Source organism: Phalacrocorax carbo, chromosome 15, assembly GCF_963921805.1.
Source record: "Phalacrocorax carbo chromosome 15, bPhaCar2.1, whole genome shotgun sequence".
Classification (NCBI taxonomy): domain Eukaryota; kingdom Metazoa; phylum Chordata; class Aves; order Suliformes; family Phalacrocoracidae; genus Phalacrocorax; species Phalacrocorax carbo.
In genome coordinates this window covers 13359886-13372421 of record NC_087527.1, presented here as the reverse complement: position 1 = coordinate 13372421, position 12536 = coordinate 13359886, and positions in this window count along the sequence as shown.

Sequence of the window (12536 nt, the reverse complement as noted above, 5' to 3'; positions counted from 1 at the left end):
ACGAATATTAGCGCCACACATTTGTACCCTGAGTCCCCTAGCAAGCAGCTAGTTGAAAGCTGGGTGTGCTGAGCAGGGGTTCTGTCACTGCCTGGCAGGACACGGCTGGGGCAGGGGCATAATCTCCTTTCTCTTGATTGAGGGTGTAATTTGGGTCTTACTCCCTGTTAGCTGCCAGTTTTTACTGGGCCTAGAGGCATTCACTTAGAGAACTTTTCTTCTGCCAATTTTGTTTGAAACCAGCCAACAGGTTCAGAAATGAGGTGGAAGGAGTATTAACAGCACATGAATAAGCAGATGGCACAACTGTGTGTGTTTCATTTCCTGTGGGAAACCAGACACAGTTTTCCACCAGAAACATGCAGTTTTGAAACATTTCATGGGAAGTCATTCAAAACAAACTTCTGTAAATTGCAGAAACTTCAATGCAATGCCTTAGTCTTTGTGCATAGTTAAGTGATGTGTGAATAATACATATACTAAAAAAAGCCTGTATCTGAAGTGACTCATATTTTGCTAAATTTAGTGTTACCTCTGTGCCGGCATTCCCCGTCTGTGAAATGGGAATAGCACTACCTCTTACCTCCTGTCAGCACTGTAGATTTAACTTCACAAAAATCCTGTAAGAAGTGCTACTGAAAAGCTGACAAGGAAACAGAATTTTGTTTGCAAACTAGGATTTACCTGTGATGCAGGAAGAAGGGGCAAATGCTAGGCGATAAAACAAAGATTGCACGTCAGTCAAACTGAATGCTGCTGCCCGTTCTGTGCACTGAATGAGGCTGCAGTCCTGTGGAAAACCAGTATGTGGTCACATAACTAGAGGCACTGACATAATGCATTCGTACAAGGTGGTTTAACTAAGGTTGCATAAATGACATTGGTTCTGGCATTTCCCAATGCCTGAATGCTTGGCTTTTTTACTTTAATAACACTCTTGCAAGCTCCTTTGCATGTATGTCTATATAAGGGCTAACTTCTTTCTCCCCTGCCAAAGTGCCTCGCTGCACAGGAAATACAGGGACATGCTCCAGGTGATGCAGAAGGTCAGCAGACACGATCTGATTTTGGTTAGCATTTCCATCTGTCTTTTTCATTTCCCCTGTATAATTTTCCTTTGTGCCTGAAGTTAACACATGCTCTGTGGTAGAATTTGTTTTCCCTCTGCCAGGAAGCGGCCCTTTCCACTGTCAATTTAAAGGGATCTATTTATTCTGTGTCTGCATCACACCGAGACTTCTAGGTGTAGATATAGCCCATCACATGATCTAATGAGGCCAAACCTTTCAAATCCTGGTGATCAATAGGACAGAATAATAGTATTCATTTAACCCATTTGTGAAATATCTGCCTCACCATAAAGCAGTTCCAAATCCAAAATTTCACTGGAACAGTCATGCAAAAATCTCTGCAAACGTACCAGGAACACCACCTGTCTTCTGCTTCCTTACACCCAACACACTGGAAGCAGAAGCTGTGAGCAGGTCTTTTGCATTTCATAGTTGGAAGTGGTTTGACACTGCATTGATATGATAAAAATATCGGAGAAACTGCTTGCCACAGAAATACAGCTGCTCTGTATAATTTTTTTTCACTACACAGATCATAGATTTCAGGAATGAATAACTCAGTATCCCACCTGGCTTCTTTTTTGTCAACAGTTTGCTCACATCATGAGACAACATTTCCCAAATGCGGTGAAAGAATCAGTCTTTGGTAACATTCCCCTGACTGACTTTGACAAATGGCGTGTCATCCTGAAAACATATACTCAACAATTCCTCGGTGTATCGAGTGCTACCGAATGTGTCTGCTCTTCCATGAGAGCTTAGATCTCCCTGGGGCTAGCAAGCCCCATCAACTTCTTAAACCCGAGTCTTGGAGATCAGCTTGCCATGAGAGGAGTGATAAATAATGTACAGGTCTGACACCGGAAGGAGTTCTTGTGTTCTTGTTCTCATTTGGCTGTCGACATGTGATGAGGATGTGTTGGGAACACAGGATTCCTTGCAAATCAATTAATGCACCTGTGGCTGAGGCCTGGATGGATTAGGGAGGAGAAAATTCATGTCAATGGATGTCAGTGGAAACCTGTAAGAAAGTTTTCTACAGAGATTAGCTGGAACGCAGCAAGTAAAACCTTTCTTATTGATCCAGTAGTTATCTCCTCTGCAGTATTAACTGCCAGTGTAGAAGTGCTCTTTGTTTACAGTCTTCGTACTTTATATCCTGTGGTACAAAACCTGCCATTGGATTGCTGACACCTGGAAACAAGAACACTTAACGGCTTCTAGGCTGTCCTGGGAACTATTTTGGTTTGTCAGTAGTTTTACAGTACGTGCCTTCTGTGTCAGCAGTCGCTTCTGAAACATTGGAGAATAACTGTTACCTGCCAAAATGACACAACTCTTTTATTAAGGACTTCTTATTCCTTAACCATGTGCTCGGAAAATAACCTTGCGATCATTACCCCACACTGCTGAGTTATAGTAGAACAAAGACACAAATTTTGAGATTTTATCCTTTTAGTGCTCACTGCTCTCTCTTATTTGTCTTCATCTTCTGAAGGGCACAAAGAAGAAGAAAAAGGTTAAAACCTGCAATGGTTTTCTGTGCTCATGTCTTTGAGCACAAAGGCTAGCCTTTGAGCCGTGATGGCAGTTACATGTGGTAGGCGACAGGAATAGGTGGTAGGATTCTCACATGAAAAAAATTTATTCCAGGTAAAGATTCAGCAGAGCTGCTCTCTTCCATTCCAAGGAACGCATCTGTCTCATGGGGACTGTTGTTTATGAGGGCTGTGCTCCAACAGGCCTCTTCTGCTGCTTTGTTTTCTCCTTTGCACAAGTTCCTCTATTTCACTTAGAAGGATTATGTGCCCCGAGATGCTGGAGTATTCCAAGTTGTGGATGATTCAATATCATGTCATGCACAGTGTCATGCACAAAGAAGTAAATGAGGACTTAAAGAGTCAAAACAGTAGAAGATGAGGTATTTCAGGCAAGACTTTCAAGTGTGACTGCAGACTCTCTGGTACTTCAGTTCAGGTACTTTGAGAGCATAGACCACCTAATCTCCAAAAACTGTCTTTCTGTGCTGTCTCTAAGTCGGTCTCTAGAATTAGACAGACACTCTGAAAGCCACTGTGCTCTCCTGTTTTCTAGCGAAGGCTCTTATCTTAAAAAGAGAGACTAGAAAAGATACTAGGAGAATATAAAAAGGAGAATATGGCAAAGGCTGAAAAAGTTTATTCATAGGAACTTTCCAAAATTCATCACTGTCTACGCACCTGAAAATATGACTGCTGTTTTGCCCTTGAAATACCAGATAGGCTAAGTTATTAACTAAAGCTTTTATTAATGGGGGAAAGAGGGAATATAGACACCTTAAGAGCCTTCTGTTCTCATTATTGAAGTAGTATGTCCTTTGTTTTTGTAATCATTGTTAGAGTAAAAGGTGCAGCTCCTTGATAAGAAGCGATATATAGTTAAAGATGTACCATCACTTCTGCCTTTCCAGGGAATTGTTTCAAATGAAGAGACAGTGTCTATCAGCTCTCCGTGAAGAAAGGTCAGGCCGTCAGCCACCTTGCTTGTCTTATGCCAGCCAAATGAATCATGAACAGATTGCTGCTGCCTTACAAGTTCCTCAAACAGTTTGCAGCTTCTGTTGCCAATTAGGAGCTCGTATAGGTCCCCCAAACTGCTGATTCCTCGTCATATTGGGCTGTACATTACAATAGCTACTTTTTCCTCTCTGGTGATTCTCCATCCATATGTCTGATGTGCTTCCTTCTTACATGCGCAGAAGAAATACTTTGGGGAATGAAATTATCCTGGGATGTGCTCATGACAGTTTTGATTAAACTGTCTTTCTACTTCCTTGGCAGCCAGGCTACTAGACGTATGCCAAATCAGCTAAGACAGCAGTTTGCACAGTCATGTGAAACCACGAAGCTTATGGGCTCTCAGGCAATATGCGTCTTATACCAGTTTTGTTTCCGGCCCTACGTGCATCGTACTACCTGCCTTGTGGGTTGGTTCTGCTTGTCATGATGAACTGCTCACCCTGAAGACTTCCTATCTGGGAGCCTGGATTAATCAGTTTTCCCATGGGAGTGAGGCTGTAACATAAAATAAGGGTTGCTTATTTTAAAATTGAAGCATGCTTTCCAGAACGGTGTGTTTAAGTTCAATGTGGATTAAGAATGACAGAACACCGAAGATGAAGGGGACATTTTGAGGCAAGAAATCAAAACTGACAGCCTCCAAAAATGGATTAAAGGGGTAGGTAACTCGTTGCAGTGCCAAGGAGCAACGATAGGCAATCATGTTTACTGATGGAAGTTGAGTAATGAGAAGCAGTCAACGGGGGAAGTGATAGAAGGCAATAATTGAGGTGAATAGCAAAGTAGTTCTAATTCATTGCATTTTTTTTTCCTTATTAATAAGCCAACAGCCAAAAAAACCCCACCCATTCCTAAACAGCCATAGCTATGAGGCTGTATTTCTAAAGAAACCTAGCAGTGTATTAGAAGCTTTCACTATATTTTGAAGAGTTTAATTTGCGCAGTGCTCCTATGAACTGGAATGAGTTTCATCTCCATGTTATATTTGGGAACTATGGCACAGAAGGGTGAGAGCACAAGGTGATTTGTTTAAGATCACACAGAGTATGAGTCTTCCTAGCTTGGGCATGGGCCTTAGTTAACGTGTCTAAATGGCTTGTTAGCACTGGTTTCTGCTCTGCCACCTTCCAGGCAGGAGAGCTAGCTCTGACTGTATAGCACTGCAGCAAGCAGAGCTGATTATCCGTGTCATAAATGCACACCCAAGGTGCTTTCTTTCACTGCTCGCGATCACGGTGGGTTGTTGCTTCCATTATAGCAAAGGCTAGGGATTCAAATATCAGTTTAAGTTACACTGCGGGAAATTTTGTATGAACACAGTACAAGTTGTCTGCTTGTCCTAAAGGTCTCATATGTATGATCTGAAACGAGAAGCAATGTCTTCATCCTGCCGTTAACCGGCATCTTTGCTTGGATGTGGATTTTCACAGTGACTGCAGAGCAGTTAGGATTTGCCTATTCAATTAGTAGCGTAACTGTATGTGATAGAGAGAGCTCCCTTCAGACGCAGTGAAGTGAGGTCTGTGAGCCCTGTCAGTGCAATTGCTATGTGGGAATAGCACCGGGAACTAACTGCATCTTCTGAGGAGTTTTTCTAGGGATACCAACAGCTAGAGGAATACCAATCAATGCATGGGGTGACAGAGGCATTAATCAGAGTTGTTGCTGCTTCTATATTGTCTAAGGACTTGTCTCTTTGAGATAAATCTGCACAAAGAGAGGAGACTGTTGGTGTCCTTCATGATATATGAAGTAGAAAAAAGACTCCAGTCAGCTTCCAAAGTTTGAAAACTATTTTTGTATTTAAGAAATTCCTTAATTCCTTTATTAAAAACTAGCAGAATCTAAATCATGCAGAATCTTGTGGATGTTGTGTTTGAATCAGTTCCTCTTTTGCTTGCATTTATTTGCCCAACCATAGCCCTCTGTGCTAGCCACTGACTGCGAAGTGTAAGTGATGGTGTTTCTTTATGTCCTTCAGCTGTTTCTTGAAATTTTATCTTTTTTTTTAAAAATTTGAAATAAAGAATTAGATGCCCAATTCCATTTGAAATTCAGTGGATGATGGACATCAGTTCCCTTAGGCTTCTTCAAAAATCTGATTTGCTCTGTCTTGTGACAATTATCTAATTGTCTGTCTTTCAGCTAATAAATAACGCTAGGCAGCAAACAGTCTGTGTCCTTCTCTGACACAGAGGAAATGGCACCTTTCCCTGCAACTGTGGGAAAATTGTGCAGGCAGAACTGAGAGTAAATAATTAGAAAGGCCAAAATATGGATATCTTTTAGTATTCCTTGTCCTACTTTCCCTACATACACGAGAGAAGTTTGCATATGTGATGCGATGTTTCTGAGTTAATTTAATAGTAAAAGTGTGCTGAGGTGTCAATGTCTCTAATTCAGTGTTTGGCAAAATACTTGTGGCTTTGGCTTCACACCTAGGTGTAAGAAATTAAGGTCAAACTTCTAATTTCTTAAGGAGAAGGAGGATTTGGTGGCCACATCTAGGAAAAACCAGAAAACAGGAAAGAATCATGAAAATACAGAAATCCTTGAATGATTTGACATTACTTTGGGCATTAGGTGACAACAATATGTGGTTCCTTCCTCCTGTCCCCAAGCGCCTATGCTCCAGTAGAATGCAGATGGTTATTGAAAGTCAGAGCAGGTCAGAGTATGTCAAGGAGAGGTAATGATTTATGGGAGAGCAACAAATCTTTTACACAAAAATGAGAGAGATGGGAAAGAGCTGTAAAAAGAATGAGGAATGTCATGTATAGATGCTTAATAGATTCTGCCTTATCTTTGTCAAGAAGGTCAAATGGGAAATATACATCTCCATCTCCTCACCCTACTATTCTCTCCTTTCCTTCCTGTGTACTTCCTTAAAGTGACTGATCCATGTTAGAGAAAAAAAGATACTGAGATGTAACTGACTTGGAAATAAGTTTTCAAAAGGGAGATTAAGAAATAAATGGTGTAATTTATGCACTTAGATTCCTTAGGGTTTTTTTCTCAGTTGCAGATATAAAAAGTGTGTATGTGTTAGCAAAAACCAGTTCCACTCTTAATTTGTCTATAATCCCTTCAGATGGACACATTCATTTGGGTAAGTAGAGGTTATAAGAGTGTAAGTTTTTTCTTTCTACGTCTACTCCTCTTCTCTGTGAGTGGTCACAGCTTGGTAAGAGGAACAGGTACAATTACAGAGGATCAGTTCGATGGCTTTACGCTGAAGACAACTGAGCAAAAAATGTCCAGTTTTTGATACTGTCTCTCCCTCTTTCTGTCCTGAATTCAGCAGCTTCCCAGTAAAATCGTGTTGGGCAACTTCCTGGGTTTTATGTTTTCTCAATGTTTATATGCTAGTAACATGCAGAGGTCCCAGAAACCACGAACACACAAAAAAGAACTATTTTTCCTAAATTACTGTATTTAAATAATATTGATAATCTCATCGGCTTGGTATTTGTGCTTATAAGATGAATTAGGATGAGGTCTAGTTCCAAGTGACTTCTTGCAGATAGGGTCCTGGGGTCCCTCATTCAGGCATAAAACAAATTTAAATTTGATTTTGATAGAGACATAGCAATCTTTGTAACAGAAAAGCAGTGATAGTAGAGGAGGGAAAGCAAGCTTTTAATTCTTCAGTAATTCATCTAAAAGGTTTGGAAAAATTAAAGGAAAAGTGGTCCTGATATACGTGTTACCTGCGAGGTACCTGCCTGGAAAAAAGTGCTCCAGCCTAAATCCTGCTTCTCCTATACTATACATATGCTGGCCCTTCAGTCTTTTGTCTTAAGGGCATGGTTTTGTTTGCACAATAGAAGGTTAATTAATAATCATTGACATAGGTGATGACTGTAGGATGCAATGGGCCACCATATAACTATTTCAATTTATGTGTTTAAAACTAATCCGTGCCTACGATCTATAAAGTACGAAACTTACCTATGATACTGTGAGATGCTCAAACGTGAGGGGAGGTGAACAATCTAAGGCCTCAGATCGGTAGGTTTGTTTCTGCAGTTTCTCTACATATTTTTTTAATAGGCAGAAGGATATTTTTTTCTGCATGAAATGGCCTTCCCAACTAGCCATAAGACGGGACTCTTTCAAATGGACTCATTCTTCCTCAGGAACGAGGAGATGTGTTTTTAACAAATGTGAGCAAGAGGTCACAGAAGAGGATCACCAATAACGAGGAGTTTCAGCTGTTAGTTTTTATGGTGCAGACTAATGTCAGAACCACAGACCACCATTAACTTTCACTCTGTAATGGAGCATAATACTAGCCAGGGATAGGATGCTTGGTTAGCATATGTTGGAGTAATTACAGAATTCATATGAAAAGTGCAGCTCTTAATTAGCTGTACAGTCTAAAGGAAAAGAATGACAAACTATCTGTGTAATTCATGACCTGTCTCTGTTAATTTGATGCTGTCATGCATGAAGTTCAACCACCCTGTGTCCTACCAGTCGTTGGAAAATTGTTTATACTGATGCCTCTCTGAAAGGACAGAGGTACAAAGGAGAGGATGTACGCTGTGACAAAGAATGAGACGAGCAAAATTTTCTTAAACTGTTGTGCAACATCTACCTTCTTTTAAATTGTGAGCAAAAGCGATACAGCTTGCATAAGCAATTGCCCTCAAGATGTTAGCAGAGTCTTGATTAGAAAAGAGTTGGTCCTTAAGTCAGTCTTCCTATGAAAGTGCAATCTGGTGTAACACGTATTCGCATTAAACATCTAATGCCGCTGAAGGAGACACATGTCTTTGCAGAAGACTAAGAGCATTGTCCTTCTGAACAAAGGTAAATCACTTTTTAACCTACCTGGCTTTAAAAAGACCACAGAATTTCACTGGAATCTTCTCAGTGATGTGAACGAGCATCACGTCTCGCTCTGAAATAATGAACAATCTAGCGATGTTCATGTTATCCTTTTATCCAAGATAGAAAAGTAATAATTTTGTGTTGAAGTTACTTCATTGCTGATGAAATGCTTTTTATACAACTTTGGTAAAGGTAAAGAGGAAAACTTGTCACTTTTTATGACTGCAGATGAGAAGATTGTGAGAAGGTATTAATGGGAGAGAGCTTTATGAGGAATGCTTTTTCCCCTGTTTTATTCTAAGGCTTCTCAGATGTAGAGTAGTGCCTTGTGAAATCCCCCCACCTGACCTGTCTCCTGCCATAACAGCATTTCCATCCTTACCCCAACATAAGCTCCCATATAGATTGAGAAAAAATACAAGTTTCTAGGAGTGCTAATTGTTCCATTTTTATAGGAAAAAAATTAAAATAAAAAAAGCCACATCATTTTGCTGTGAGATAATGAGGTAAAACTTATTATCCATCTGTTGTACACACATTTTAGCTAGCAGATTTTTATTATGGTAACACTACAGAGGCCCTTGAAAATTGCAGGATTGCCTTGGTTTAATGTAGCTCACCATGATTCTCCTGCAGCCTTTTGCTTCAGGTTTCCTGTTGTGATCTTCCAAAGGCAACGAGAGTAATTGCATCCATCTCCTGGCACGTTATGAAGCCCAAGTAAATGCTCTCACTGCTTTGGCCTGGCATGTTTCTCCAAGGCATACGGCACACGTGCCTTTGTGGACATGGAGGAAGAAGGGCTCGGGAGGGAAGAGATGCTGGCTGCTCATGGAAATGTAGCTGTACCTTCCTGCCGCTGTTTCTCTTCCACCACCCCAGCCCCACTCCAGCTCCACCTCAGCCTTTGAAGGCAATTTGAAATGCAAATACATTTACGTTACCCTTTGATCTAATTTCATCTCGGTAATTTCTCATCATGTTATAAACCACTCAGAGTGAATAGACCAGTAATTAGACATTATGACTGGAGTTAGGTGTAATTAGCTATTTAAAGGAGAGCTAATAATGCTGTTAATGGAATTTCTCATTTTGGGGAGGGAAGGGGGATAGTGCTAAAATACATCTATAAGTAACTCCAGTTAATGCATAGAATTAGCACTCTACTGATTTTATGTGTTTTGTTTTGTAATTCTTCAGGTAAAAGATGCTCCATTTTACTGGCAGATTAGCTCTAACTTTAGTTTATGGGAAACTGTTTCTTGTTAAGTTAATGATATAATTTTTCTGAGCTATGCTTCTCACACTGCAACTACTGCTTGCTTCTAGAGTGGATTTTTTTGACTGATCATTTTATGTTGGTTAGGAAAATGTCTATGCAGCCTGGGTCCCATGGGAGGAGACATTTGTATATTATATATGAAACCTGCCTTAGAGAATGTTTTTACATCATGTATCTTGAGCTAGCGTGGAACATACTGAACAAACAGAGGGCAAACAACTTAGCTGAAACCCCACATAATATGACTCTCTCTGGCTTTCCTCCTCACTCTCCTTGAAGCAAATTAATTGAAAGTGTTGCCTAGTGATGGGTACCGCTTTTTCTAGCTGTACCTGAAAAAGCCTGGACTATTACTGGGTTTTCATTTTCTGTTTTGCTTCCCACTATGCTCCTAAATTTCATTTGGCAGTAGGTGATCCTGCCTATTTTAAAAATTCTGTCTATACCTTAGACCATCTATGTATTGAATGGCTGTGAGTAGATATATTTAACTCCCGAAGTGCCATAATTTAATTCAGGAAAAGATTAGCTTTTGAGGGTCACTTTTTTCCATATATGAATGTTAACAAAAAATAACGCCCCCTGCCCTCCAAATCATTATAAAAGAAGGTATTTCAGTTTGTTTTGAAATGCTTTCAGTAACTTGTAAGTAAGTAAGGTCTTGGAACCCTAGTCAAAATGCTGAAAACATGTTTAAGATCTGAAGCATGTGGAGGTGACAAGGTTAGACAAAAGCTTCAGTTAAAAAGGGGTGTGGAGAACGAGGTATAGAATCACAGGATAATTCAGGTTAGGAGGGACCTTGGGAGGTCTCTAGTCCGACCTCCTGCTCAGAGCATTGTCAGCTGTGAGGTCAGACCATGTTACTCAAGGTTTTATGTAGTCTCGTCTTAAAAACCTCCAAGGATGGAGACCACACCTCCTCTCTGAGCGGCTTGTTCTATTGCTTGAATGTCCTGGTCATGAAAAAGCTTTTCCTTCTATCCTGTTTGAACCTGTCTTGTTTCAATTTATGGCCATTAGTTCTTGTCCTCCTACCATTCAATACCATGAAGAGCCTGGCTCTGTCTTCTTGTTGACCTCCTTGCAGGTATTGGATGATTGATACTGGGTGCCTTTAAGCACAAGATGCTAGTGACTGGGACTGTGATTACTACTCATGCTGGCTCCACCAAACAAGAAAAGAAAAACTAAAAAAAAAAAGAAAAAAAAGAGGATCTTTCTTAAGAGAGGGTTAAGAGAGAAATGTGCCCACACAGGCTCATGACTGTTCTTGAACAGTGTCCAAAGATTTATCAAACTCTCTAAGTTTTGTGCAAAATAATAACTTAAAAATAGCAGCACTAGAGGAAAGGAAAATGCTGGTAGCAAGCTTGGAAGATCAATTTTCTGTGAGAGTGTTTCCTGTGATAAAGAGCTAACAAGCTTCCTAAGGCCTTGGTGACAGAAACAAATGGTTCAACTGTAGGATCTTAGGGGCTGGGACCATATTTTATTTGGTTTAATGGGAGTGAGGGCTTGAACTACTGTGATACAAATTATAGTATTAGTAAAATTATTACTTCTTAAAGTAAATTCTGCTGTGAGTTTGACAAGGACAGTGTGAATAACTCCCTGAAAACAAAGCAAGGATCAGTTCAAGCTATGGATCTTATCTGATGTGGGTTTGGGGTTTTTGACATGCAATCTCTGCCATTAGTCTTGTCAAGTTCTTTCAAATACAGTTTGCAAGATCCAGGTGTGGGCCTCATTGCAGGCTTGCACCACCCGGCTCCTTGGGTATAGGGATGCAGGCAAAGGGGAAGAGAAATGAAATTTCCTTCAGCCAAAACGGAAGGGGTACGTCTGTGCCATTCAGCGTTGGGAAGGTTGTGCTTTTGCTTGAGTGGCAAGTCTCTCTGTCTCTCTGTTATAATGCCTGTTGTGGATGGAGGAATCTCAACTGACCACAACAATGGATAGAAAGTGGGTGGCTGAACAGGAGGGCAAAGTCCATCCTATCCCCCGGGCACTAAGTGCGCACAGATGATCCAGACTGGCATGGTCTGAATGGAGTACAGCAGGGCTTGTGTATGGCAAGTTGTCCACCTTCCGCTGACCTGGTCAATTTTGAGGACTCCATGGGGGTGTTCAAGTGGGAACGCAGCTGGCTGAGGAGTATAAGGCAGATATCAGTTATCAGAAAGATTATTATCACATGCTGCAATACGAATCACCAGCTCTTGTTCTGGTTTTGCTGCAAATGTTATGTCAAAGTAACGTAAAGTACCCCAAGGAGAGAGAAGGAGATTTGGGGCAACTGCATACGCGTGAGGACTTCTCACACCCGTGCTGGGCCTGACACAGGCAGCTGTGCACACTTCAGACATTCGATTCACTTTGACTGCGGCCCCTGGCATGAAAGTCAGCGTAGCTGCTTTCAGGGCTCTGGAGGTTTTTTCTGCATTCAGCTCCTTCTGACCTTTCAAAAAAACTGTGTCAACTGTAGAGTGATAGAAGGGATGTTGTGCTGCTCATCATGAAAACAAATGCTAATTACTTCTACGTGAAGCAGAAGGACATCGTCAGTCTATTTAAAATCAATCACCAAAGGCAAGGATGTGTTTTCAAGATTAGGGTCAGCTGGATTGGTGTAGAAGGTTGAGAGTTTTTTTTTTTCTTTCCAGAAAATACCACTGAGCTTTTAATTTGGGTTAATTGGGGATTAATTCTTTTTATTTCCATTACATTAATGATTTATTCCACGTAGCATCCTATTTAGTTTCAGAGTGAAGAAAGCTCTCTGGTGGC